Genomic DNA, 27703 nt, shown 5'->3' with positions numbered 1-27703 from the left:
ACCTAGAGACCTGTCTGCTGTTACCAAGGCTGTGCAGCCTGCAGATCTCCTGCCCACGCTAGAGCTTGCAAGGTGCTAGTCCGGACAGGACCGGATTCACCGTGGCACCAATGGCTCCATCGTGCCAGGCCCGAGCTCAGACGGGGCCCATAACACTCGCTTCCTCTCCTCTCACAGCGCTGCAGAACTGGTCCTGGTCCCAGAGCGGAGGGGGGACATGTGAGCTTGTTGCAGAGCTGCTGCTCAGGGATGGGAACTTCCTGGTACCTCAGCCTCCAAAATCATCCAGGCTGCACTTTCTGCACAACTACATGCCAGCTGAGGGTGCGTGGGAATTGGTGGCCTCTGCTGCAGGTGATGGGCATCTCAGGCACTTAAAGCCATGGCCTAGAGGAGGGAAGCGCTTAACTGCAGAGTCTGCAGCTGCCTAGGGCCAGTGCTGAGGATTTAGAGGCCCTAGTGCCGCCGTTGCTAGGTTCAAGCATACTCAGCCTTGGAATTGCCACCCCTCCCTTGACTAGTAGCTATGGCTATCTAAGGCTGGCCTCTGACAATTGGCCCCATGGCTATAGTCAGAGAAGCTGCAGATGGCTCTGTGACTATTGAGGACCATAAAGCTAGAGCAAATAAAGAAACTGGAATTAACCTCAAGGAACAGAGGTCACCCATAGGAAAGGAATGTCAAGGGGATCAGGGAATGAGAAAGCAGGTGAGGCTTGCAGTGGGAGAATAGTCCCAGCTGGTTGGGGAGCATGTCCAAAGTAGAAAGGAAACAAGCATGGGGAGAGGTGGTGGTGACCAGGCAGTAGACTAGCCTGTAGATGGGAGCAGAGGGAGAAAGGCTGGTGTGTTCAGATTCCCAAGGGCTAAGTCCTCACTTTGGGGAAATGGTGTTGGCAAGGGGCTTGGTCGAATGGCAGGATGGGTGCTGGGGAAGGGATTTGTCAGAACCTACCAGGTATCTGCTGGCTTTGGATCTTTGAGCTGAGAGTGGGACCACACACAGTGACTGGTGACATGGGGTGGCACTGGAGATGTGGCTATAGAAGGTCTGAATGAGGAAGGAGATAAATCTGTGGGGAGCTTCCCTGATCACTCTGAAAGTTCTGTTCACTGTGGACACTGGTAAACCCACATGGGTAGAGCTCAGTGAGAAGAACTGGGGGCTGAGGGAGCTGTGTATGGCAATGCAGCTAGTCATGTAGAGGTGTGTGATCAAAATGAAAAATGTCTCTGAGATTCAGGACCGGGGACACTAGGGCACCAATGGCCCTGCCCATGCTCGGAGCCCACAGTGACGACATAGGGGCTCACAAATATGTTTGGCACCAGGGCCCACAAAAGGTTAATCTGCCCCTAAATCCAGATGCCAGGGGCTGTGGGTGAAGACCCAGCAGAGTGGCACAGTGGCAGCGTGGTGGGCCCATAATCTACAAGTCAATGGATCGAAACCGTCCCCTGCTAGGGCTGCACTTGTTTCTTTTTGCTCTGGGCCTTCAAGTGAGTCGGCGACCAACAGAGTGCCAAGAGCCTAGGCCATGAGGCCAGAGGTGGCTGAGGCGGGGGCCTGCCAGGGAGCTCCCTGGCACCTCTGGCTGTCTGGGCTGAAGACAAGAGGCCTGCGTGTGGTGAGGGCTCCTGTCCCGGCCTGAGACAGCCATGCTTCCTCGTCCCCTTCTCCCACCCGCACCGGCAGGCGGCTGCTGCAGGAGAACACGAGGGAGGCTCTCGGGACGCTGGGCAGCTCTGGGCAGGTCTGTGTGGCTGTCTAGGGAAAGAGCCGAGGCTCCCGACTCAACCTGCCATTGAGTCACGGGGCTCTGCACTCCATCAGCCGAGGCAGGCCAGGCTGCTGCCGGGACTCAGTCTGGGGCAACATGGCCGCACTTCCCTGACGAGGCATGAGGCAGGCCAAGAGCTTTGCACAGCCAACAGGGAAGTGGGAGGGAGGCGTCTTCGAGCTGGTGCGTCTCGTCCATTTCTCCCTTGCTGCTTGGGTGGGAAGGGAGTGAAATGTTCCTGGCTGAACGTTTTGCACTTGGCCTTGAGGATTAAGCCCGAACCTCTGGCATGGCTGCTGGGAGATGGGATTCTGGGTCGCATCCAGCGCAATCTGAGGGCCACCAGCTGAAACCGCTGAGGCCAAGAGGGATGGTTTTGAGGTGGGAAAAAAGGGCCTTTGAGGCTTCCAGCAGGTCTTGAGGAGCAAGGAAGTAGCCCAGGCTTATCGTCCTCCCTGGGTGGGCTCGAACCACCTCTCGGTTAACAGCCAATCGAGCTGACCCCTTGCACCACAGGGACACATAGAGACTGATGTGCTGTTACCAAAGCTGCTGCCTAGCAGCCTGAACGTCTGGGGCAGAGTGTCGGGGAGTGAGGGAATGAGGGCTGCAGGCTCTGGGAGGGAGCTTGGTGCAGGAGGGGGCTCCGGACTGGGGCAGAGTGTTGGTGTTGGGGACACTGGGCATGGCCACTAGGTAACTTGAGGGGATGGAAGACCACGAGTGTCAATGAAGCCCCCTCGCACTAGGCCCAAGTGTCCTTGGCCCCCCGCCTGGAAGCACTCGCAGCAGTTATGCTGAGGATCTGCAACAATATGTTGCAGAGTCAGACTGCCTGAAACTAACCAAGGCCAAACAGGGCAGATATGGAAGAACTATGCTGAATAAAGCAGCTTTATGTATGGTTTAACAGATGGTACAGAGAACAAGGGAACTAGCTGGTAACTGGATTGGCTGGCTATATGGATACTTAGGGCAGCTTGCTCTTGGATAAGTATGTCGAAGAAAGGATGTATAAAAGCCTGTGTAACTTCCTGCTCTGTGTGCAGGATTTGAGATTCTATTCTCCCTGTACCTTCTTTGAATCTTCGAATAAACTTTTCTGCTTCTCCATCCCGCTGTGATTATTGGGTGATGCACACCAGGCAACGAACCCCTGCTGTTGCTTGCCTCTGGCACTGGGTGCCGGCAACATTGGGGTGTAGGGGGGGCTGTGGGGTGGAGGCTCAGGGGGGGGAATTTGGGTGCAGGAGAGGTTCTGGTCTGGGGCAGAGTGTTGGGGTGTGGGGTCTGGAGGGAGCGCCGGGCTGGGGATTGGGGTGCAGGCTCCTGCTGGGAGCCGCTTACCACAGGTGGCTCCCAGTCAGCAGCTGGCTGCTGGCATCTCGGTGCGGCCCCTGGGAGGGAGGGGGGCAGCAGGTCTCCATGTGCTGCCCGCACCTGCAGCTCTGCCCCTACAGCTCCCATTGGCCAGTTCCAAGCCAATGGGAGCTGCGGGGACAGTTCTGGGGGTGGGGGCAGCGCGTGGCGCTGCATCACCCTCCCCTTTCCCCATGGGACGCAGAGATGTGCCAGCAGCCAGCCTGGTCTGGGAGGGTCCCGGGGTCAGGGCAGGCAGGCAGCCTCTGAGCCCCGCTGTGCTGCTGGACTTTTAGCGGCCTAGAGATCGGGATCGACAGGCCGAGGCTGCAGGATCGACGGGTGCTGAGCACTGTTATAAGGAGTAAACTGAAATGGCCATGCGATGGTGCCAGAGGCTAAGAAATGAAAAGCCCCAAGATCCCTCACTCCTCATTGACTCTGAACAGGGGTTTATTTCAAATCCCTTTAGTTCTGTGGCTGGTAAAATATAAGGACCAAGCGATTTCAAGAGTTGTGACACTGGGGTTGTGGATGCTGTAACCGTATCTCAGACTGAAAAATGATTTTAGATCTGATTCCTGGCAGCTTCCCAAAAGCAAACCCAATTGGTTCTTCTCTACAATTGGTGACCCTGGGCAGCAGGGGATCCCCTTCATCTGCTGGGGAACCTCTCTGGGTGCCACTGTCAGTTCTCCTTGATTTGCCAGCACTTCAGGTGCTTCTGACTCCTTGGGGAGGTTTTCCTTGCAAGGTCTGTGTGTGAATCTTTGTGTGTAGGAAGCAAAGAGTGTGGGACTGTCACTGAGCTGAAGGACGGAAATGGTTGGTTGAGAGAGATGGGGGAGAATAAAATAGTCCCAGAAGCAGAGGTGCTGGAATGGGTGGAGGACGGAGTGGGGCCTGACACCCAACTTTTAAAGGTGGGGGAACTATGCCCTCCAACTCTTTACCAGCACTAAGGAAAAGGGACTGCAGGAGAGGGTAGAGAGGAGCAGGCGGAGGGCAGGGTCTTGGGGAGATGGGACGATGTGGGGTTGGGATCTTGGGGGGAGAGTGGGAGCTCAGGGGGAAGGGGTGGGCCACAGTTTTTGTGCCTGTGGCCCCCAGACTTTTAGAGGGCTTCTGCAGCTCCTGCCCACAAGGATGACAAAAGATTAGCAGGCTATTGTTTTAACTACTCGACCACTTTGTGATGTGGGCTTGTTGTGACCTAACTGTTTCTAAGGTCTTTTCTGAGCCAGGGCATTCAACTCCAGTGAACCCTTCTCTCCTGCAATGGCAATGGTCAGACAGAGGGGATGTGGCCCCCTGCATCACTGACAGGGAGATATTGGCTCAGCTCTTTCTTTATGCTGCTCTTGTTAGTCCATGACACATCAAGGATGGAATGCAAGGCTGAGTTCATGCACCAACCCCCTGAAAAATGTCCATGCCCCAGAGAAATCCTGACCCCTGCTATTGGAATGATGTGCTGGAGATTTGACTAGGAAAGGGACTGTCTGAATTGTCAATTTGGGGAATGAACAATGATCTACAGCAATGTCGTTAACACAGACACACTCTCATCGTGCTCCAGCTGGAAGGGAAACAGGCAGGAATTCTTGCTGTTCAGCCATGGACACACTTACACTAAGGCACAGCTGTGATTGTGCTGGGGAAGTGGATCTGAGCAATTTGAAGTGACAATTCTGTGAAAACTGAATCATAGTGTAGTGAAATAGCCATACATCACGTAGTTGTGGCCGAGTGGTTAAGGTGATAGCCTTGAGTTCCATTGGGGTCACCCCATGCAGGTTCAAATCCTGCCAACGATGGAAGCACAAGAATGTTATGACTACTGCAATCTTAGTGCTGCAGCATGTGAACTGGAGCCAGATCTGGTCTCACTCTGAGGTTGTCTACACTTCTTAAAGCACTGCTGTGACACTGCGATAGCACTTTGGAGTAGACAGTTGCTACAGCGAGTGGAGGGGTTTTCCCATTGCTGTAATAGTTACATTGACAGAACAATTTTTCCTTCTATTTAGCTCTATCTAACCAGGGCTTAGGTCAGCTTAACTGTATTGGTTTGGGGGTGTGGATTTTTCACACCCTGAGACACGTAGCTCTGCCAGTTAAGTGTCCAGCGTACACCAGCCCTTAGATCCCTCTTAGGATTTCCATGCAGGCACTGAACTGTGAGAGGAAAACATCAGCTCACAAACACACAGACTGAATTCCCCACAGTTATTCTCTCTGCACTTTCCAGAATGTCACAAAATTCAATTCATTCCTGCTAGGAGAGAGAAAAACTAAGTGACGCAAAGTTTTTGGCTTGATTAAATAAAGTTAAGGGTTTAATTACTACAGTAAAAATATGTACCGATTCCTCTAAATAACACCATAACATGAGATAAGAACATAGACAAATCTTGTCAGTGACGACTAATTTAACAAATGATCTTCCCATTACTAATTTCCACTGTGCCCCCACTGCAGGTCTGGGCCCCTCCAGTGTAACTGCTCTGCATTCGCCTTCCTGTTAGAATTGGTTTTGGACACTCCCAACTTTGGAAAATTGTGCAATTCAGAATTTGAACAGTGACCCCGGCTCCTTCCTGCACCTGCTCTACATCGCTACACAGCACCTTCTCCACCTGCAGAGTCACCCGCAGGGTTCAGCCGGGACCCCTGGCAAGGACAGTGGGTGCAGCTAACAGCCCGGTGTGCCTGGCAGTGAGGCAGGGGCAGCCCGAGGCTGGAAGCTCTGAGTCAGCTGTGGAGAAACACCCCCCCACACACGAGTACAGCGATTGAATTCCCCAACTTTAGCATCATGATGCCCTGTAGAAAGCGCCATGTGTCCGCTGTTTTTTCACAGGGCGATGCAAAAATCAGGTGACACCAATTTTGAAGTTTGAGTAAATAAAGTTTCGGAGATAGTTATTAAGCTCGCAAAAATATGCCAAAGATCCCTCTGCATAACACCAGAAGGTGAAATAGGAACAGAGACAAACCTTCTCAGCAAAGGCTAATTTCCCAAACGATCCTTGTTAGAATAGAGATATTCAGGCCCGCCTGTAAAGCCTATACTTTAAGAGTACAGGCTTTTTTTTATCACGGTGTATTTTTACTGTGTGTTTTCATCACTTAGCTAGTTACGGGGTGCAAAACAAAGAATCAAAATCACAGTCTGCCTGTGTGTGGGCCTTCTCTCCCAAGGAGAGTCTGAGGCTGTGTTCTTAGGCTAAGGCCTTTGGCTAAGCTGCAGGGGCAGCCATAAACTGGGACGCGAACCGTCACATCCTCACATCCCCGACCCGTCCCATTGAAATACGGTGGTATTGGGCGGTTAGGAAGACGATCCTGTCCTGATAGTGCCCATCACCACCAGATACAGAAACAGATCTTAAGAGAGCCTCCTGTCTGGCAAGAAACCCCTTCTCAATGGTTGCGGTTGTGAAACCCTCATTTCAATATCTTTTATCTTTACGGCCCCCACTTGTCTGTTGTCAATCTGTCTGGTTCTCTAATTGTTTCTGACTGTTGTATAATTAATTTTGCTATGTGTAAGTTCATTAGTGTAGTGGGATATAATTGGTTAGAGAATTATGTTACAATATATTAGGATTGGTTAATTACATTTCAGTAAAATGATTGGTTAAGGTATAACTGAGAATATTACCATATAATCTGGAGTCAAACAGGAAGTGGAAATGGAAATTGGAATCATGTTTGCGAAGTGGGGGAATGGGAACAGGGAAGAGAGACACAGGCAAGGCTCTGCAGCGTCGGAGCCGGGAAGGGGGACGCGGGGTAAACGCTTTGCAGTGTCGGAGCTGGGAAGGGAACACTGGGGAACAGAGTCTATCGGTGTATAGAGATAAGCCCCAGTGGTGTGAAGGGCTTCAGAATATGCTTCCTTGGAAACTAACCCCAGGAAACATCGCATTGTCTGCACTTCAGACTTCTGGTCTTTTGCTGCTTGCTGCTTGCGTGACAAGAACTGGGGAAGAGGGCAAGGGAAGAGAAAGCCCTCTTACAAAATGGCTACCTTGCTCCTCTCCCTCCCCAGGCGTCAAGGATCCACAGGACTTGAGGCTCTGCTTGAGGGATCCTGGCACAGCGGCTGGTGGGGGAAAAAGGATTGCAGATTCTGACCTGCACTCTGGAGGGGAGGGAATAATTGAAGGGGGCATTTTTGAGTCCTCCCCCATCCTCAGTGTCCCCCGGGGCTGGCATTCTACACTCCACAGGGCCAAACAAACAAGTGGGTGAAGCCATTTGGTTAATGAAAACCAGTGCTCCAGGTGAGGCCTGAACTCACAACCTCAGCATAGCTCCTCTCAGCACTGCCCTATAAGGGCTGCGTGCTAACCAATTGCACCACTGGGGCACCTGGCTATGGCTGCTCTCCCAGGCCCCTAGGGTGAGAAAGGCGAGGCGTGACCCCCCAAAACTTCTCAGTGGAGCTGAGAGCGGGAGGAGACAAGTGTTGGTCCTTGGTGGGGTGGGTTCTTCTGAAGGGTTCCTGGCACCATTTGACCCTCTTGTTCTTCTCTGTCCGATACCAGAGCTGACTGAGACTCAATGGAGAGTCTTCACGCAGATCAACAGATCTGAAATCCCCAAGAACCAGGTCTAAGCGTTAGTCCTGCTTTGGGACAGTGTCTCTCAGGCAGGAAACTGCCGAGTCTGCGCGAGCCATGAGGCTCCCTCGCTAACAGCTGAGATCAGTGAGAGCTGTGTGAAGCGCCGGGACCCAGGGGTGCGTGAACGGGGGGGCACAATGCTCCAGGACTTTTAGAAATGGGAGGGCTCTGCCTTACCACTTTGTAATGACCGTAATGGCAAGGGAGGGTGGGGAGGGGGCGGAGAGCAGTGATCGGGAGGCGGGGTCTTGGGGGGAAGAGTCAGCGCAGGAGTGGGGCCTTGGGGAGAAGGGGTGATGCAGGTGCGTGGAGTCAAGAGGAAGGGATGGGGCTACTGTTCGGGCTCTGGTGGCCGCTGCTTTTAGGGAGCCTGCACCGCTCTTAGTGGGACCGCAAGACATCCCAGAGGGGAGAGGGTGGGCAGCAGAGCAGTGACAGGGTGGAATGGCAAGTGACCGGCAATGTGGGCAGACAGGGGAGGGAGAAAGGGGCTTTCCCCCCGGGAGGTGAGAGGTGATCTCTGGGTTTTCATTGACCCAGGACAGCAGCTGGGAGTGAGGTGCAGTGAAGGGAGGGGCTCTTCCAAAGAGCTTTTGGTCTCTGGATTTCAGAGCCCGAGGCAAAAGGACACCACCCAGCGTACTGTGGGTGGGTGTTTTGCTCATAGTGTCGTGTTATGAATCCTGATTGTGGTGTTTTCCAAAGTTAAGACAAGGTGATTTTCCTCCTTTTTACTAAAGTTTCTTTTCTCCACTCAGTGCTGGTGAGTGGGGAAAGTACTGCCTCTTAGAGGCACCCAGTGGCCCTGGTTAGTTTCCCCAGATTACTAGGTGGGGGCTTAAGCGGACTGTGTGCTGTACTGTTGAAGAGGAGCCCCAAGCACCCGAACAGGGAATTGTAACTTCAGCCTTCAGATTAAGAGCCAGATGAGGGAAGAGCATCTTCGCAAGCAGGCTGGCTAACCTAGTGAGGAGTGCTTTAAACTAGGTTCACCAGGGGAAGGAGACCAAAGCCCTGAGGTAAGTGGGGAAGTGGGATACCGGGAGGAAGCACGAGCAGGAGCGTGCGAGAGGGGAGGGCTCCTGCCTAATACTGAGAAAGAGGGACGATCAGCGAGTTATCTAAAGTGCCTATACACAAATGCAAGAAGCCTGGGAAAGAAGCAAGTTGAACTGGAAGTCCTGGCACCGTCAAGGAATTAGGATGTGATTGGAATAACAGAGACTTGGTGGGATAACTCGTATGACTGGAGTACTGTCATGGATGGATATAAACAGTTGAGGAAGGAGAGGCAGGGCAGAAACAGTGGGGGAGTTGCACTGTATGGAAAGGAGCAGTATGACTGCTCAGAGCTCAAGTATGAAACTGCAGAAAAACCTGAGTCTCTGGATTAAGTTTAGAAGTGTGAGCAACAAGGGTGATGTGGTGGTGGGAATCTGCTATAAACCACCGGACCAGGGGGATGAGGTGGACGAGGCTTTCTTCCAGCAACTCATGGAAGTTACTAGATCGCAGGCCCTAGTTCTCATGGGAGACTTCAATCACCCTGATATCTGCTGGGAGAGCAATACAGCGGTGCACAGACAATCCAGGAAGCTTTTGGAAAGTGTAGGGGACAATTTCCTGGTGCAAGTGTTGGAGGAACCAACTAGGGGCAAAGCTCTTCTTGACCTGCTGCTCACAAACCGGGAAGAATTAGTAGGGGAAGCAAAGGTGGATGGGAACCTGGGAGGTAGTGACCATGAGATGGTCGAGTTCAGGATCCTGACACAGGGAAGAAAGGAGAGAAGCAGAATACGGACCCTGGACTTCAGAAAAGCAGACTTTGACTCCCTCAGGGAACTGATGGGCAGGATCCCCTGGGAGAATAACATGACGGGGAAAGGAGTCCAGGAGAGTTGGCTGTATTTTAAAGAATCCTTATTGAGGTTACAGAGACAAACCATCCCGATGTGCAGAAAGAATAGTAAATATGGCAGACGACCAGCTTGGCTTAACAGTGAAATCCTTGCTGAACTTAAACTCAAAAAAGAAGCTTATAAGAAGTGAAAGATTGGACAAACGACCAGGGAAGAGTATAAAGGTATTGCTCGGGCATGCAGAAGTGAAATCAGGAAGGCCAAATCACACCTGGAGGTGCAGCTAGCAAGAGATGTTAAGAGTAACAAGAAGGGTTTCTTCAAGTATGTTAGCAACAAGAAGAAAGTCAAGGAAAGTGTGGGCTCCTTACTGAATGAGGGAGGCAACCTAGTGACAGAGGATGTGGAAAAAGCTAATGTACTCAATGCTTTTTTTGCCTCTGTCTTCATGAACAAGGTCAGCTCCCAGACTACTGCACTGGGCAGCACAGCATGGGGAGGAGGTGACCAGCCCCCTGTGAAGAAAGAAGTGGTTCGGGACTATTTAGAAAAGCTGGACGAGCACAAGTCCATGGGGCCAGATGCACTGCATCCAAGAGTGCTAAAGGAGTTGGCGGATATGATTGCAGAGCCATTGGCCATTATCTATGAAAACTCATGGTGATCGGGGGAAGTCCCAGACAACTAGAAAAAGGTGAATGTAGTGCCCATCTTTAAAAAGGGGAAGAAGGAGGATCCTAGGAACTACAGGCCAGTCAGCCTCACCTCAGTCCCTGGAAAAATCATGGAGCAGGTCCTCAAGGAATCAATTCTGAAGCACTTAGAGGAGAGGAAAGTGATCAGGAACAGTCAGCATGGATTCACCAAGGGCAAGTCATGCCTGACTCATCTAATTGCCTTCTATGACGAGATAACTGGCTCTGTGGATGAGGGGAAAGCAGTGGACTTGACTTTAGCAAAGCTTTTGACACGGTCTCCCACAGTATTCTTGCCAGCAAGTTAAAGAAGTATGGGCTGGATGAATGGACGATAAGCTGGACAGAAAGTTGGCTAGATTGTTGGGCTCAACGGGTAGTGATCAATGGCTCCATGTCTAGTTGGCAGCTGGTATCAAGTGGAGTGCCCCAAGGGTCGGTCCTGGGGCCAGTTTTGTTCAATATCTTCATAAATGATCTGGAGGATGGTGTGGATTGCACCCTCAGCAAGTTTGCAGATGACACTAAACTGGGAGGAGAGGTAGATACTCTGGAGGGTAGGGGTAGGATACAGAGGGCCCTAGACAAATTGGAGGATTGGGCCAAAAGAAATCTGATGAGGTTCAACAAGGACAAGTGCAGAGTCCTGCACTTAGGACTGAAGAATCCCATGCACCGCTACAGACTAGGGACCGAATGGCTAGGCAGCAGTTCTGCAGAAAAGGACTTAGGGGTGACAGTGGACGAGAATCATAGAATCACAGAATCATAGAATATCAGGGTTGGAAGGGACCTCAGGAGGTCATCTAGTCCAACCCCCTGCTCAAAGCAGGACCAATCCCCAATTAAATCATCCCAGCCAGGGCCTTGTCAAGCCTGACCTTAAAAACTTTGAAAGAAGGAGATTCCACCACCTCCCTAGGTAACGCATTCCAGTGTTTCACCACCCTCCTAGTGAAAAAGTTTTTCCTAATCTCCAACCTAAACCTCCCCCACTGCAACATTACTCCTTGTCCTGTCCTCTTCTACCACTGAGAATAGTCTAGAACCATCCTCTCTGGAACCACCTCTCAGGTAGTTGAAAGCAGCTATCAAATCCCCCCTCATTCTTCTCTTCTGCAGACTAAACAATCCCAGTTCCCTCAGCCTCACCTCAGAAGTCATGTGTTCCAGTCCCCTAATCATTTTTGTTGCCCTTCGCTGGACTCCTTCCAATTTTTCCACACCCTTCTTGTAGTGTGGGGCCCAAAACTGGAAATAGTACTCCAGATGAGGCCTCACCAATGTTGAATAGAGGGGGACGATCATGTCCCTCGATCTGCTCGCTATGCTATTACCAGCAGGATAGTGAGTTTGTGTGTGTGGTTTTTGGAGGGGGGTGAGGGGGTGAGAGAACCTGGATTTGTGCAGGAAATGGCCCACCTTGATTATCATGCACATTGTGCAGAGAGTTGTCACTTTGGATGGGCTATTACCAGCAGGAGAGTGAGTTTGTGTGTGTGTGGGGGGGGGGGGGGGAGGGTGAGAAAACCTGGATTTGTGCTGGAAATGGCCCAACTTGATGATCACTTTAGATAAGCTATTACCAGCAGGACAGTGGGGTGGGAGGAGGTATTGTTTTATGATCTCTCTGTGTATATAAAGTCTGCTGCAGTTTCCACGGTATGCATCCGATGAAGTGAGCTGTAGCTCACGAAAGCTCATGCTCAAATAAATTGGTTAGTCTCTAAGGTGCCACAAGTACTCCTTTTCTTTTTGTCTTCTTTTAAACGTGCATAAAACAGATTGACAGCAGGGTTGGCGCCTTATACACCTGCTTGCAACTCAGGCTGAGTAGACGCTGCTCAGGCAGGTTGTAAGGAGCATCTGTGGATGGCACCTGCCAGGAAGCATATGCATTAGTTGCACGGTCACACACTTTCCCACGGGATCCCGGCCTCATCCAGTGCACAGAATGGATAGTGCTGTGGGGATAAATCAAGCTGTGGACTGAAGGAGGCTGTCGCCTGTAGGACCCCAGCCTCATGTGCTGCAGAAGTTGGAAAGTGCGCAGTGAAGGAGGCACAGAATTTCAGGAGGAGAAAGGCTGGTCCCATGGTTTAGACAGATGAATGCTGCCCTGGTAAACTGGATTTTCTCCCTGCCTCTGCCCCAGAGTTCTTGTGTTATGTTTGGCAAGTCATGTAAACCAAAATTTTCACAAGTGGCCACTGTGTTCATTTTCTGAATACCCAATTTCCTCCATTAGAAGGAGTTATGCAGCTGGAGGGAAAGCAGGACAAAGTGTAGCAGCTATACGGGCATCTATATGGGTAGAAATATTGGGGGGAAAGAATTAAATGTTTGATCATGTAACATTATTGTATTAATATTTAGTTACCTCAGAACTAAAGTGTCTGGCAAAGTATTCATAATTTCCAAGCTGAAGTGGGGAAGGCTTCACAGCCCTCAAATGGCATCCCCCTAGTTATAAAAATGAAAGAAAGACATTGAAGCTGTATCTTAAAATGCATGGAGCATGAAAGAAATGGTGCCTCTGGACCCCACAGATCAGCAACTGAGAATTAGATATGAGCAAACCAAAACTCACTCACTCAGATATCTATCTATCTATCTATCTGATTGTTTTATGGCCATGTGCATTTATTTGTCTATTTTAGGGCTGGTTTACACTTAAAATTCAGATTGACCTAGCTATGTCTAGGGGGCGGGGGGAATTTACCCACCCGAGCGCCGTAGCTAAGCCGACCTAGCCCCTGGTGTAGACATGGTGAGGGGTGACAGCAGAATTCTTCTATCAACGTAGCTACCGCCACTTGGAGAAGTGGATTCCCACCATCGCGGTAACCCCCATCTCCCAATGCAGGAAGTGTCTACACTCCAGCGCTACAGATGCTGCGATATGTCGCTGTGTTGTTGTCGCACCCATAGCATAGCCAGGCCCGTAGGATGTTGGTCTCTTTGAATAAATGATACCCCAAGAGGAGCCCCTGTTGCTTTGGAGTCACTGTTACTTTCCCGAGAGCAGGTTCTGTCCGTGATGTGACCCCCCAGCTAGGCACTGCCAACAGAAAGGCTTTTGAGTAGAACAGATGATCCCAGCTTTTTTGAAGTCTTCAAAGCCCACTGGGACAATCCTCTTCACTTCTCCAGTCATGATGCTGGGAGCCCCGGGGGTCTGCTTGTCCATCCACTTGCTGCACATGGGCAAAGAGGTCAGAAACTAAAAAAACCCGGCTGAGGAACGTTTCTGCCTGGTGTAGAGCCAGACTTCCAGGCTTGGGAGTTCTGCTTTGATTCCTTCATTTCAAACACCACATGCAGATTTGGTCATGCCAGGGGGAGCTTGCAAAATACCATGTATGGAAAGAATCTTTTGTGAGTCCTACAAGGACAACAGCACGGCTCTTAGCCCCTTTTGCTGAGAGTCCCCAAAGTTACACCGTGTGCTGTTGCAGCCCATTCTAGGGACCCCAGGGGACTGTTCAGTTTTACATACAACCTTGTGCAACCATGAGCTGCCTGAACTCTCCAGCAGCCCGGGAGGCCTGTGCTACCTGCCCAGACCTGGCAGAATTGGCAGCAGAGAGGAATTGTTGTGCCCAGGCACGGAGAAGATGGTTTGTTTCCAACACGAGCATTGCAGCGCAGGGACTGACAGCAGCATGCTGCGCCTGCAAGGGGGTGTGGGGCGAGTGCTTTGAAGTCGGTTCATTATATATCCAGTTGCACGTGCTAAATAAATTCTATCCAGTGCAGCTCAAGGAGCAGACCCTACCTAGGAGGCTGGCCAAAGTGTGCCAGGCAATACGCGGCTGGAGAACTTTTCTCTCCTAGAGACTCTGCCTCTCTTGTTACCTTCCTGCTCCAGGCCAACAGCACTTTTTATTCTGCACCAAGGCAATTCTATGACATGGGTGGGAACAGGCCCAGAGCCACCCCCTGCCCACTTTGCATTGCTCTAAAGAGAGGGGATTCCCACCTGGGGCCCAAGCAGCCAGTCCCCTTTGTGCGGAGCCTGGAACGAGGTCACTTGGGAGCGACTGCTCTTGCTGGGCCACCTCTTCCCCCGCCGTGTGGAGCGGGTCCAACAGGGACATGTTTCCAGGGCAAACGGTGACTTCTGGTTGTCACACTGAACATTTTCATTGCAAACCCAAAAGGTTTTGGGTGGAAAGTTTTCAATTTGGGATTTTCCATTTTTTTCTGTAAAAACCGAACGTTTGTGTGGAAAGCATTTAACGGAAAATGAACTTTTCCATCAAAAATAGCTTCTACAGAAAAATGTTGATGGGTCCTATTGACATGGGCTAAATCCGCTTCCATTGCCCCAATCAAGGGTGCGGCATGCGCACTGCCGGGCCTGTCCCTCCAGCAGAGCTCACATGGGGAGGGGGAGGAATTGGGTGCCCCACCCCATCTCTGCCATAGCTGTATCTCCGGTTGAGGCCTCTGGGGATCCTGGCTTATCGGGCTTCCAGCTGAACCCAAATAGGCAGCTGCCAGGCAGCTAGGCAGGCTCCCATTCTCGGCTCACCTCCAACTGCTCTAAGGACTGGAGCGCCGGAAGCAGGGGCTGCCCTGTGGGCTGCGGGCGGGTTTGGACCTGTGAGGGAGACACAGTGTGTGTGTCAGCTTCACTTGCATCGCCAGCACCAGCCATTGTCCCCATTTCCCAGCCTGGAGCCAAAGCCGGTTTCGCCAGGAAACCCCTGTTCAGAGCTGCAATGCTCCTTTGGGGAGCCTGGCCAGGCTGTCTGTCCCTGGAGTCCATCGGTTAGTTCTCTCGGGCCCATGTGTGCGCCGTGCCCCCCGTGCACATAGGGTAACCCTACATCGGTTGGGACGCCCTTTGTCCCAATATCGGGACCGTCCGGACCGCAGCCGCGGCGCCGTCGCTCACTGCTTCCTGGGGCAGCTCTCGGTGCCCGCCCGCCGGCAGGAGTGCCGCGTGCTGCCGGGGCGGGGCATGCAGGGGCCGGGAGTGGGCAGAGAGCCCTCCGCCCCCCCACCCACCCGACCCCACCCGTGACCCTTGGTGCCAGAGGGACCCGCCTGCCAGATGGTTCCCGGGACGGAAGCCGCCCCATGTAAGCACCGCTGGGACTCCCCATCTCACCCCCCGGATGGTCCCTTTGGTTCTTAGGGTCAGGGCAGGGGGCAAAGGGGCCTCTGCGTGTTGCCGGCACCTGCAAGCCCCGCTCTGAGGCTCTGGTGGCTCCCGTTGGCGCTTTTCCCAGCCAGTGGGAGCCACGGAGCTCGCGCTTGTGGCAGGGGCAGGACGTGGATTGTCTGGAGACCCCCCCCCTCTCACCGCTGTGACCCTAGGGGCCAGAGACCGCCCAGCAGGGCTGGTGAGTGCGGCCAGGGAAGGGGGCAGGGTGTGAAGGTGAGTATCTGGGAGGTGTGTGGGGGGTGCTGGGCTGTGAGGGTGTGGAGGGTGCTGGGCAGTGGGGAGATTTGTGTGTTTTGTGGGGCTAGGCGGTGGGGGCCTGTTGGGGGGTGCTGGGCAGTGGGGGAGAGCTGTGTGTGTCAGGGCACTGGGCAGTGGGGTCTGTGGGGGACATTATGTAGTTGTGGCGGTGGGGCTGTGGGGAAGGGCACTGGGAAGGAGGAGAATGTGTGTGTATTGGGAAACGAGCGAGTCGGGGGTTCTGGGTGGGGTGCTGGGCAGCTGTGGTGGGGCCAGGGGCAGGGGGGGCGCTGGGCGGGGTGTGTGTGTGCACAGCACTGTGCGTTCGTGGTGGAAGGGTTGTAGGGGGGCTCTGGGCATAGTGGATCCAGGGGCGCTGGGCAGGGGAGCTGTGTGGTGCAGCGTGGGCCCACCCCCAACTGGAAGGGGCACGCTGGTAGCACAGGGACCGGCAGACCAGTGTGCTCTGGCTCCGGTCGGGGCTGTGCACCTGTGTCTGTCTTTCTCCCCCCCGACCCAGTCGCCCAATGTGTCCTGATATTTCACTCTTGTGAGCTGGTCACCCTAAGTGGGCTTGCCGCACGTCTGCCGGGAGAGCTCAGGAGCGAAAGCTGGGGCTGCCGAGCGCTGGGTGCCCCCATCCTGTGGAGAGGCTGGATGGACGTGGCTGGGGGAGGCCAGAGGGATCCTCGCTGTGCTGCTACCAGGACAGTCAGATGGACCTTTTCCCTCTCTCTTCAGGGGGCAGAATGGATCCCTCTTCTCCAGCCAGCTGGGCTGCCGCCTTCCCCTCTGCCATACGTTCATCAGGGAAACCAACAACTTCTGCGTGACGACCAGTGCTTGGGGCATAGATACCAGATGTGGCAGCCGGATCCCACCCCGGGCCAGGATGTGTGTGTTAAAAGGCCCCATCGTTGCAGTGGGCAGCATGCCAAGGGTATGAGTTGGCTCAGTCTGGTTACCTAATGGATCCGGCCACGGCACTCCCCATCCCAGGGCAGTCCCATCAGAGAGCCTGAGCACCAGGATTCCTGGTGTGACATTCCCCTCCTGCAACGACAGGGGGTTGAGCAGGGGGGAGTCAGGGAGTGGCCAGGGGCAGAGGGGGGTCGAGCACCCACCAGTGCCAGCAGAAGTCGGCGCCTATGCCATCTTCAGGTGGGTTGGAATCATCAGCCTTTCAGCTACCAGCCACAGTTGATAACCACAGACTCAGGTAACTGCCCACTTCCCAGGTTTGTTTCGGCAGCACCTACAGGGGTGCAACTGGCGAGGGCAGGGGGGATGCACTGCTGGGGTTGTGAGTCCAGGCCTCGCCCACAGCATCAGTGTTCATGAGCCATGTCACTTCCCCCACTGACTTTCTCTCATTCACCTAGAAAGTGCCATACGGGGGTGATGGCAGTAAATTCTCAACTCTGAACTGCGGAGGTTGGCCCCTAGACTGGGATCAGGATGGGTCTGAAAAGAAAAAGCTCCAAGAGCATAAAAACAGCCAGTCTCCAGGGGCAGGTATGGTACAACTCCTTCACAGGGAGCCATTGGTGGGAGGGGGTTTCCCTTCCCCTGTCAAATGTCCTGAGAGGTATTTCAAGATGAAAACAACACCCTGGTTAGCAGTTGACTGGCACGTCCCGGGTTAAAGAAAGAAAGGGCCCTAGGGTTCATAGTCTGAAGTGTTTGTGTCACCAGCCCTGTCACTGTCTGACCCCGCTTCAGTTGGGAGCAGGTTTGTACGTTGCTGTGTGGAACACAGACCCATGGAGAACAGTGGCAGCTGTTTCCATGGCAGAGAGCCTGGCCCTTAGGAGACGGGAAATGCAGCCTGGAGCCGAGGGGGAGGCGGCAGCTGCTGTTCCCACTCCTCGGGGACAGGCCTGTCAGCCAACAGCTAAGGGCGTCAGGTTCCTCTAGTGGAAGTGTGGAGCAGCCGTTCGTTTTCCTCTTCACACTCCTCTGCGGTATGACAATCGGGGAGGGGAGGCAGAAGCCCCACTTCCCTCCCTAAATGACGTCCAGTAGGGGAAGCCAGGACAACAGGGTGGGGTGGCAAGTTTGGTGGCCAGACTCTCGCCACCAGGGTCTAGTCTAGGTCAGGGTTCAGCTCAACTTCCTCCATGGGCGACTGGCCCCCAGTCTGCTTCGGCCACCAGGTCAACCTAGGAACTAAGGCAGGAATGGGGTGAGGAAGCAAGTCAAGCTGAGCAAGGCAGGCAAAAGCAAGTCTTGCCTTCATGGGCTGCTCACAACAACATCCTTTTTGTGTGCCAAGGCTGACAAAAACATCCCGGACAGAGAAGCAGCAGGCCAAAGGCACACTATGCAGCTGCCGAAGTAGCTCAGTTGGGAGAGCGTTAGACTGAAGATCTAAAGGTCCCCGGTTCAATCCCGGGCTTTGGCAGGTCCTTTTCTCCCTCTTTGTGCAGAGGTGGCTTGTTTTCTGGAGCACAGCAGCACCTTTACCTGCTACAGTGTCCAGTCCAAAATATCAGCCCCCCGGTGCAAAAACGCTATCTTAGGGTGTAAACAGGAGGCTTCCAGCACTGGGACACCTGAGAGAGAGCTCAGTGGGGGGTGTAACAGCTGCTGACTCTGAGGGTCCTGGGCTAAATCCACTTGCAGGTGGAAGTGTTTCAATTTATTTTATTGACAATGAGTAAGGCGACGATTTAATCACAGGTATTTTTCGTAAAAGTCATGGGCAGGTCACAGGCAAGAAATAAAAAATCATTGCCCGTGACCTGTCCATGACTTATACCATAGATACCCCTCATTGAATCTTGCAGGGAGGGGATCCCAGGGAGTCTGCAGCACCAGCTATGTGGGGAGGGAGTCTGGAGGGTCCCATAGCACCAGCTACCAGGGGAGAAGCCCCGGGGTCCAGCTGCCACCACAGGGGGGGAGCCCAAGGGGCTGAGCAGCTGCTCCCACTGCCCCCAGGACAGCTGCCGGGAGCCAGTGAGCTGCAGCTGCTCCCGCTGCCTCCAGGACCACTGCTGAAATGGTCCCCAGGGCCAGCTGCATTGGCCGCTGCTCTGGTGGTCCCTGGGGCCAGCTGCTTGGGCGGCCCTCGAGTCAGCCACGCTGGCCGCTGCAGAAGTCGTGGAGGTCACAGGAAGTCACAGAATCCGTCACTTCCACAACCTCCCTGAGGGTCACGGATCCTTAATAATGAGACAGGGAACTGTGTGTTTCATTGTAAATCCATCTCTGCCTGCAGCCCCTACTGTCCCAGCCTTGGGATCCCCAGTCACTGCCTGCCGGTGCCCCTCACTCGCAACCCGCAGCCCCTACTGTCCCAGCCTTGGGATCCCCAGTCACTGCCTGCCGGTGCCCCTCACTCCCGACCCACAGCCCCTGCTCTCCCAGCCCTGAGCTCCCCACTCGCTGTTCTGCCGGTGCTCACTTCCGACCCGCATGACCTGCTATCTCAGCAGGTGCATAGGGTGACGTGGGAGGAGCGTGTCCCCCTCCCGTCCTCAGCCACGTGTCACCCGCATGCCACAAGCAGCCCGGCCACGACCCCGCCCTGCCCCAGTCCGTGTCTGTGCCCCCTGATCCCTCCCCCACCCATGCGCTCCCTCAGCCCCCCCTCCCAACCCTCCCATAGTCCCCCACACACCCTCCTCAGCCATTGGCCCCCAACATCTCCTCCAGCCCCCCCATGGGCCCCTCTATCCCCCCATCCACCCCAGCCCTGCCCTCCATCCAGGGGATCCCTCAGACCCCACTCCCCAAACTCCCCCCTAGTCCACCCCAAACCTTTTCCTCATCCCTCGGCCCCCAGCGTCCCCCAAAATGTGGTGCCGCCCCCAAGCTCCTCCCCCCATCCTCAGCACCCCACCCCAACGGACTCCCACCCCTTTCCCCATTGCTGGCCCCCCTTTCCCGTCACCCCTCCCCCAGTCCATCCCCAGTGTGCCAGGTTCCTCATTGCCAATCTCTGCTACCCCCCAACCTGCCAGATTCCCCTTTTCAGCCACCGTGGGGCCCTCAAACATGCCCCCACCCATCCCCTCTGGGGTCTCTAAATCCCCTATTCCCACAGTGCACCTTGGTAACCCTTCCCTCCTCTACCTCGAATTCCCCTATTCCCTTCCCTTGGGTCCTCCTAGACACCTCAACCCCACAGTCTGCCCCCCACATATATCCTGATCACTCATTCACACGCTGAGCTAGTCCTTCAGCCCCCACAGTCCACCAAACTTCTCCATCCATGAGCCCCGTGGCCCTGTGGCCAGGAAGGGGGGGGCAAGCTCCCAATGTGGCTGGGCTGGGTGTGGATGTGAATCTTTTCCTGTCTGGTGTGTGCTAGGCTCACAAAGACTCTTTGCTCCCTCAGGGTGGGGTGTGGTTTTTGGCCAAAGGAGACACAGTTTGGGAGCCCTGTGGATGCGATGGAGTGTCTGGAATGGGAGGTGGGAAGGAGAAGAGCAATATGAAGATGGCGTCTAAGACGAGGCCAGGTGCCTTCTGTGGAGGGAGACATGCTGGACAATGCCAAGGATTGGGGAGACAACCAGGTGTGAGCCAGGGTGCAGAGAGCTGGGGGAGGGTGTCTGTGTCTGTAACACTTCCCTGTCCTCTCTCACAGATGGAATCCAAGAGGGATAGGAAGGAGAGGACGAGCGCCCCAGTACTCAAGAATAATAAGGTGCATCCTAGCTGGACCCGGGGCTCTGCGGGGTTAAGACCAGTGGAAGGGACAAGAGTCTCCTGTGCAGAGTGACGATTTTGGGTGCAGGTGCACTGGGGTGCTTCTAATTGTAGCTCTGAGAACATCATGGGAAGAGGGTTCAGGGTAGAGCCCTGGGGTGTGGAAGATGCGAAAAGAAGAGCCCCGCCATCACGGCAGAGTGTGACGATAACTTTTGTTTTTCCTTCTTGCGTTGTGTTTGGCACCAAGGGAAAAGAAGTGTGTAAGTGTGTGTGTGTCTTGATGCCAGGCAAGACCTGTCCAGCTCACCCTCTCTCTCTTTTTACTGCCTCCTACTGCAGGCCATGGGCAGGAGAAGTGCACATTGATCCCCACAGGCTTGGTCTCGAGAGCCTGCACCATCTAGCAGGAGGGAAGAGAATCATAGCGGGTCCTGGAGGCGACAATGGGGGAGGTGGGGTGCCTGGCCACATAGCCGGTTGGCTCTGTCTCTTTTCATCGCGTGGGGCTGCTCTAGAGCATGTGGGAGACGGAGGGAGGCCGAGCTCTCGCGCACCAGTAGAGCTGTGGGCAGGGCTGCCTCGCTCATCGGTTATTTCCTGCGCTTGCAGATGCGTCGCCCAGGAGCCCCAGGCAGAGGAGAAGCTGGAAGAAGTGGAGCTGAGCAGGCTGGACATCCCGGGAAGCAGAGATGAACAGTCCTGAGCTTTCTGCCTTTCCCAGCACTGGGTGTGAGTCAGCGGTGACGGCACTCTCTTCCTCAGCTCTTCCCAGGTTAGTTTTCTTCAGAGGCCATGAGCTGCGCGTGGTATTAAGGGCAGGGGAAGAGACAATCGTCTCCTGTGCAGAGTGACTCCTTTGGGTGCAGGTGCAGAGGGGGGATTTCTAATTGTATCTGTGATGGCATAATGGGAGGAGGGTTGAAGCCAGAGCCCTGGGGTGCGGGAGGAGCGAGAAGAGGAGCCTCGCCACCATTGCTTTTTCTTTCCCTCTTTTGTTGTGTTTAATACCAAGGTGAAAGAAGTCATGAGGATGGAGTCCAGCCCCGAGGTGAGATGGAAAGTGAGCGAGAGCAGTGACAGCGTGAATCCTGTTGATGCCAGGCAAGACCTGTCCAGCTGGGAGCGAAGCAGCTGTCGCTGTCAGTGAGGTAAGTGTCTGGTTTGGGGAGGGCTCTGGTCACAGCCCCCCTGGCTCCAAGCAGGGACTTCCCGTTAGCTGGATGTGGGTTTCCTGACTAGCTGTGGCTTTAAGGGAGATGATGTTGCCATTTGCGGGGGCTGATCATCTCTCTGGACAGGAGTGGGGTGTGCTCCCTAGCAGAAGGCTGAATCCATGAGGGTGACTCCCGATTCTGAGTTTCTTTCCTTCCTCCTAGTTTTCTCTCTCTTTCTGTCTTCTCTACTGTGTTGGCCAACTCACACTCAAACTCTCTCTCTCCTTTCATGGACACTTGTTATGTTCAGTTGCCTGCATCCTCTTCCTCTGCTCCCCCTCCCCCAGTCTCCTCTGGGCTAGGCTGGGTCTATCTGCCTGTGGCCATTGTCTCTGCCCTACTGCGCTAAGTGGCTTGCCCCTCCCACCCCGTATCTTCCTAGAGAGTTTGAGGAGACTTCATTGGTGTAACTGGGTCACAGCATGAGTGGCCAGTCATGTCTTTGGGACTGTGGGGTCTGAGACGGAGAGGGGATTTGTGGTCATGGCTTTGGGCACAGGGGAAGTGGGGCTGGGATTAGAGATGCCTAGAAACCCCCTTATCATCCCTGGCTCCATTACTGCATCACCCAAAAGCCCCGCTCGGGGTCCACACTCAGTACTGGGTTTCCAACAGTGCCACTGGTTAGTTGGTCTTTCTCTGCTTCCCCAGAACCCCTCCCCAGAGTCTGTCATTGCTTCACCTAAAAGCTGCTTCCCTTTTGGGTCTCTGTTCTGGGGTTTCTGCTGTCATCAGGGACACTGCTCTGGCTATGGGCAGGTGCTCAGCAAGGCGAGGGTTGTAACTCAGAGCTTTCTTCATCAGAAATTTAAATAAAATTAGCCTTTGCCTCATTCCTTAAAGTGTAGGGTAACACACAGGCACACGCCTGCTCACCGGGGGTATGTGTGGGTCGGTGTCAGGGTGCAGGGTCCCCTGGTGACCAGGTGAGGCATTGCATGGTGAATATCGCTCTTGTTGGGGCACTGACAACTGCTGCCCAGGTGGGATAGTGCCCTATGTGTATCTCCCCCCCCAGCACTGTGATAGTGACCCCTGCCGGCCAGGAACCACTGGTAGCCAGATGAGTCAGTGCTCTAGGTGTGCTCTTCACCTCCCCCAAGGTGGCAGGGTGCCTGGGTGGCCATGTTAGGTAGTACCCTGGGTATCTTCCAACCCCCTTGTGGCAGTGAGCCCTGTTCCTGGTGCGCATCACTCCCCCACTAGGGATGTGCACTGGTGGCCAAGTGGGGCAGCTCCCTGTGTGTAGCCCCCCAGCCCCTCTGTGGCCAGCTATGGCAGGCACTAATCCCTGGCATACACGTGGGGCAATACCCTCTATATATCCCCCAATTGGGGCAGTGCTCTGTGCGTGTGTGTTCGTCTCCCCTGTCAAGGTTCCTTCCCCACTCTGAACTCTAGGGTACAGATGTGGGGACCTGCATGAAAACCTCCTTAGCTTACTTTTACTAGCTTAGGTTAAAACTTCCCCAAGGTACAAATTAATTTTACCCTTTGCCCTTGGAATTTCCACTGCCACCACCAAACTTTAACTGGGTTTACTGGGAAACGTAGTTTGGACACGTCTTTCCCCCCACAATCCTCCCAACCCTTGCACCCCACTTCCTGGGGAAGGTTTGGTAAAAATCCTCACCAATTTGCATAGGTGACCACAGACTCAAACCCTTGGATCTGAGAACAATGAAAGAGCATTCAGTTTTCTTACAAGAAGACTTTTAGTAGAAGTAAAGGAATCACCTCTGTAAAATCAGGATGGTTGATACCTTACAGGGTAATTAGATTCAAAACATACAGAATCCCTCTAGGCAAAACCTTAAGTTACAAAAAAGACACACAGGAATAGTCATTCTATTCAGCACAGTTCTTCTCTCAGCCATCTAAAGAAATCATAATCTAACACATATCTAGCTAGATTACTTACTAAAAGTTCTAAGACTCCATTCCTGTTCTGTCCCTGGCAAAAGCAGCATACAGACAGACACAGACCCTTTGTTTTTTCCCCCTCCTCCCAGCTTTTGAAAGTCTCTTGTCTCCTCATTGGTCATTGTGGTCAGGTGCCAGCGAGGTTAGCTTCTTAACCCTTTACAGGTGAGAGGATTTTTCCTCTGGCCAGGAGGGATTTTAAAGGAGTTTTACCCTTCCCTTTATTTTTATGACATCCCCTATTTGGGTAGTGACTGCTGGTGGCTAAGTGAGGCAGTGGCCTTTGATTTCCTCTTCTCTCCCCGCACTCCCACATCTGAGGTAGTGCCCCCTGTTGGCCAGTTGAGGCACTGCCTGATGTGTGTATCTACTAATTGGAGCCGTGACCTCCCCGTGGTGGCCTGGTGTGGCAGTGCCCTACTGGTATCTCCCTCCCACAACAGACAGACACACACCGTTGTGGTAGTGGCCACTTCAGGCCATGGCCTGTTTATCATTCCCCCACCACCACCATTGCAGCAGTGACTCCTGGTGGCCACGTGAGGCAGTGCCCTGCATGTGTCGCCCCGGCCAGTGCTGCAGTGACCCCTGGTGCCCAGTTTGAGAACAGGTTTTGTGTACCTCATGTGTAGCCTGCGTGTACCTCACGTCTTGGGGCAGTGAAGTGTGGTAGCCAGCTAAAACAGGGCACAGTCTGTTGGCCAGGTAGGGCAGTGGCCTGTGTGTACCATCTCCACTGGCGCCGTGACCCCTGGTGTCTTGGTACTAAGATGCAGCCACATCTAGGTTACACAGGGGGGCTGTATATAGGCCAATGGGGATAGCCTCCCCACCCCCCCATTCCAGGAAGTAGACAAGGTCTAAGATACCAGAGCAACTCCTGCTGCTATTTCAACAGGAAGAGAAGGAGGAGGTTGCAGGATGGTGAAGGAGAGAAAATCAACACTGCAGGAGCAGGAGAAGGTAAAAACCAGGAGAATCCAGAAGCCAAGTCACCAGAGAGGCACAGGGAACCTCTCTGCAACCTCCCCAAAACTCTCATTTGAAGAGGGGTGTGGACTGTGGAATATGGAGCTTTCTCCCAAAAAACATAAAGAAATAGCTTTGAGCTCTGATGCGCTATGTAAGGGCAGTTCTTTGATGGGGTTAGTGAGGGGTTCAATGCCATTTAACTAATCCACTTTCAAGTCACACCTTCTACTAATCAAAATTAGTTTTGCTGAGTGTCCCCCTGTTCGCAAGCCCTGAATTCTCCATGCTGACCCGTCCCTTCAAGGCCCTGGGTTTGTGGTACAGAAAGGGCTTGATCACTTTTTATAGTTGGGGAGCTGAAAGCCGGCTAGCTAGACCCCCGTGTGTTCACAAGCAGTGTGAAAAAGCACAATTCCCGCTCACACTACTCAGGGGCAGCACAGCTCCGGGGCTCTCAAGGATCACACACTAATGCTAGCTTCAGAGGCGTGCGCACGGGGTGGGCCCAGGCACACCCAAATCAGGGTTGGCCCAAGCGCAAAAAAAAAAGGGGGGGCAGCCGGACTGCTGGAGATGGGGGGCGGGGGAGTCTGGGGTAGGGAACCCCAGCCCAGCCACTCTTCTCTGCCCCCACTCTCTCCTGCGGGGGAGAAGCTTGGTGGGGCTGCGCCCCAGGCTCAGTCCTGCTGCTCCGAGGCCACTGGCAGCCAAGCTCCCACCTCGCCCTGCAGCTCGCTGCAGACTCGCCCCACCTCCGCCCCCTGCCCCGGTCTGCGGTGTGCTGGGCAGAGAGAGGGGGACATGGAGAAGAGGCAGGGACAGGGCCTTGAGGAAGGGGGTGGAATCGGGGTATACCCCCTCCAGCTCCCTCCTGTGAACCGCTCAGGGCAGGGGGCTGGGAGCACCCCCACGACTCCAGCACACCTCCCTAGCCCTGATCCCTGCAGCCCTCTCCCACACACGCAGCCCTCTGCCCTGACTCCTGCACGCCCCAGACCTGACTCGTGCAACCCTCCTCACACACCCTGCCCTGACTCCTGCACCCACCCCTTCACACACACCCAGTCCCCAGTTCTGACTCCTGCACCTCCCACACATCCCCACCCCCACCCTGAGCACCAAATTGGAGCTCTTGCACCCTCCCCGCCCACATATCAACCTGCACCCCTCGCACCTAATGGGAGCTGCCCCAGGTAAGCACTCCACACCCCCAACCTCCTGCCCAAACCCTGAGCCCCCTCCCTCATTCTACCTCCTGTTCAGACCCTGCACCCCAACCCCCAGCCTTCTCCTTCACACCCAGCCCTGTACTCATTGCACCCCCACCCTCAGCTCAGTGCAGAGAGAGACAAAGAGAATGGGCTAGACCAGGGAGAAGGTAGGTACACACTCTATGTGGGCAGGAGTGGGGGGGATCCTGTTTACCCCCTCCCCAGACCTGCTGTGCTTCAAGTTTACCCCCGGCCCCTTTCTTGCTTCAAGGACCAATCCTAGCTCCTGCCCCACTGTGCTTTTGCCCTCAGCCCCTGCCTTTCTCCAGTCACAGGGACTAATCCTCCCCCCATCCCCTTCTGTGCTCATCTTGCCCCTGTCCCCTGCCTCACTCCAGCTGGGGACCAATCCTTCCCCCTGCTCCTCATGCCAACTTTGAGGGTGGATAAAAATCAATGACTTTTTTTAAAAAATCAAGTAATCTGATTTTTTTAATTTAAATTGGATTTTTGAGGAAAAAATATCTAAAGATTGTTTTAATTAAGGTACATCAGAGAGATGCTTAGTTTTGCAGTTCTCAAACTGTGGATTTGTGTCTCCAGAGGTAACATGCTTGTTAACAGCAAAAATGTTTTAAATAAATAAATAATATAGAGAAGTGAGAAATAACAGACCTCAACTCTATTGTCCCTCTGCAAATATGTGGACACAGGGTCAACCCCTTACCTCTCTTTAAAAGTGAAAAGTTTCAAAAAGTTCAATGAATAGAGCTGTAGCTCACGAAGCTTATGCTCAAATAAATTGGTTAGTCTCTAAGGTGCCACAAGTCCTCCTTTTCTTTTAATGAATAGAAGATTGTTGGGGGCAGAATAGATCTGGACAAGGAAAAGAAGTCTGGAGATAAACGTGAGAATGAGGGACATATGCTTTTTGTTAAACTATTATGTTTGCTGTTGAAGAAGAATATCCAGAATACTTCACGTAGTTGTTTTAGTTAAATAAAACAATTTAAATATCTGTCTGGGGATGATCTCTTCCTAATACAGCCTGTCAAGAAAATCCTCCAAATATTAATGATTAACCTGTTGAACTGGAGAGAGTCCACCTCCCAATAACTTCATAAATCTCTGCTTCAGTTACCTTTGGTAAATGAAATACCCAAACACTCATTCATTTTGTGACATAGCTGTAAAACTCATCTGAAAAGTTTTCAAAATAAATCACGGTTTAAAAATATATAGTGTTTCCCTTCTAAAAGTGAAACCTACATCGAACTCTGAGTTGTGAAGAATATGTATTAAGGTTATAAAAACCAACAAGAATGCACTTTTATGTAGAAAACCATGATTAAATGGAGTCTTCCTGACGAGTGATTTAAATCAAATCCACCCTGCCCGCTGTGCTCTTGCCCCGGCCTCTTCATTCCCCAGGGGGGCCCACAAATATGTTTGGTGCCAGGCCCACAAAAAGTCAATGCTGCCCTGTTCCTAGAATGAACCCTCATTGAGTGGGGCGATCCCCAGGGAGCAGCTCAAACCTCCAAGGTGTCTGGCCAGTGGCAGGACATGAGCACGGCAAGGGAGGGGGGTGGCAGTGACATCACACAGGCCTTTTGCAGGAGCTCAGCCGATTGGTCAAAGGTGGTGGGGAGGTGGTGACCTCACAGACAGATGCTGACATCAGCCAGGCAGGACGGGGAGGGGCCAGGGAAACCTCGGCGACCCCTGTGGCTTCACTTCAGCGAGTCTCCTTCTCGAGGTCTCTCCATGAGGACTGAGAGGGGATCAGGGGTCACGTATGTGAGCACCAGGGGGAACCTCTGTAGAGTTTTCTCCTTTCCTTTCATTGATTTATTGATAGAAAACAGATGTCCCTTGAGAAGGTAAGAGCCTCCTCAGGTCTGAAACTTCTTCAGTCGGATCCATCTGATGCCAGTTGAATTCTAGGTGTGGAAAACACAAGCTTAAGGAGGCAGAATT

General features: G+C 53.5%; 1 non-coding gene across 1 annotated transcript; it reads left to right on the top strand.

Moving 5' to 3' along the window:
- The first annotated feature begins 18072 nt into the window (after positions 1-18072).
- TRNAF-GAA (transfer RNA phenylalanine (anticodon GAA)) lies at positions 18073-18145 on the top strand. The gene has a single exon. It is a non-coding gene; the product is annotated as a tRNA-Phe (tRNA).
- Positions 18146-27703: the final 9558 nt, after the last annotated feature.

Source organism: Caretta caretta, chromosome 12 (genome assembly GCF_965140235.1).
Source record: "Caretta caretta isolate rCarCar2 chromosome 12, rCarCar1.hap1, whole genome shotgun sequence".
NCBI classification, from domain to species: Eukaryota; Metazoa; Chordata; order Testudines; family Cheloniidae; genus Caretta; species Caretta caretta.
The sequence above is the reverse complement of the archived record's forward strand: the minus strand, read 5'-3'. Positions and strand labels throughout refer to the sequence as shown.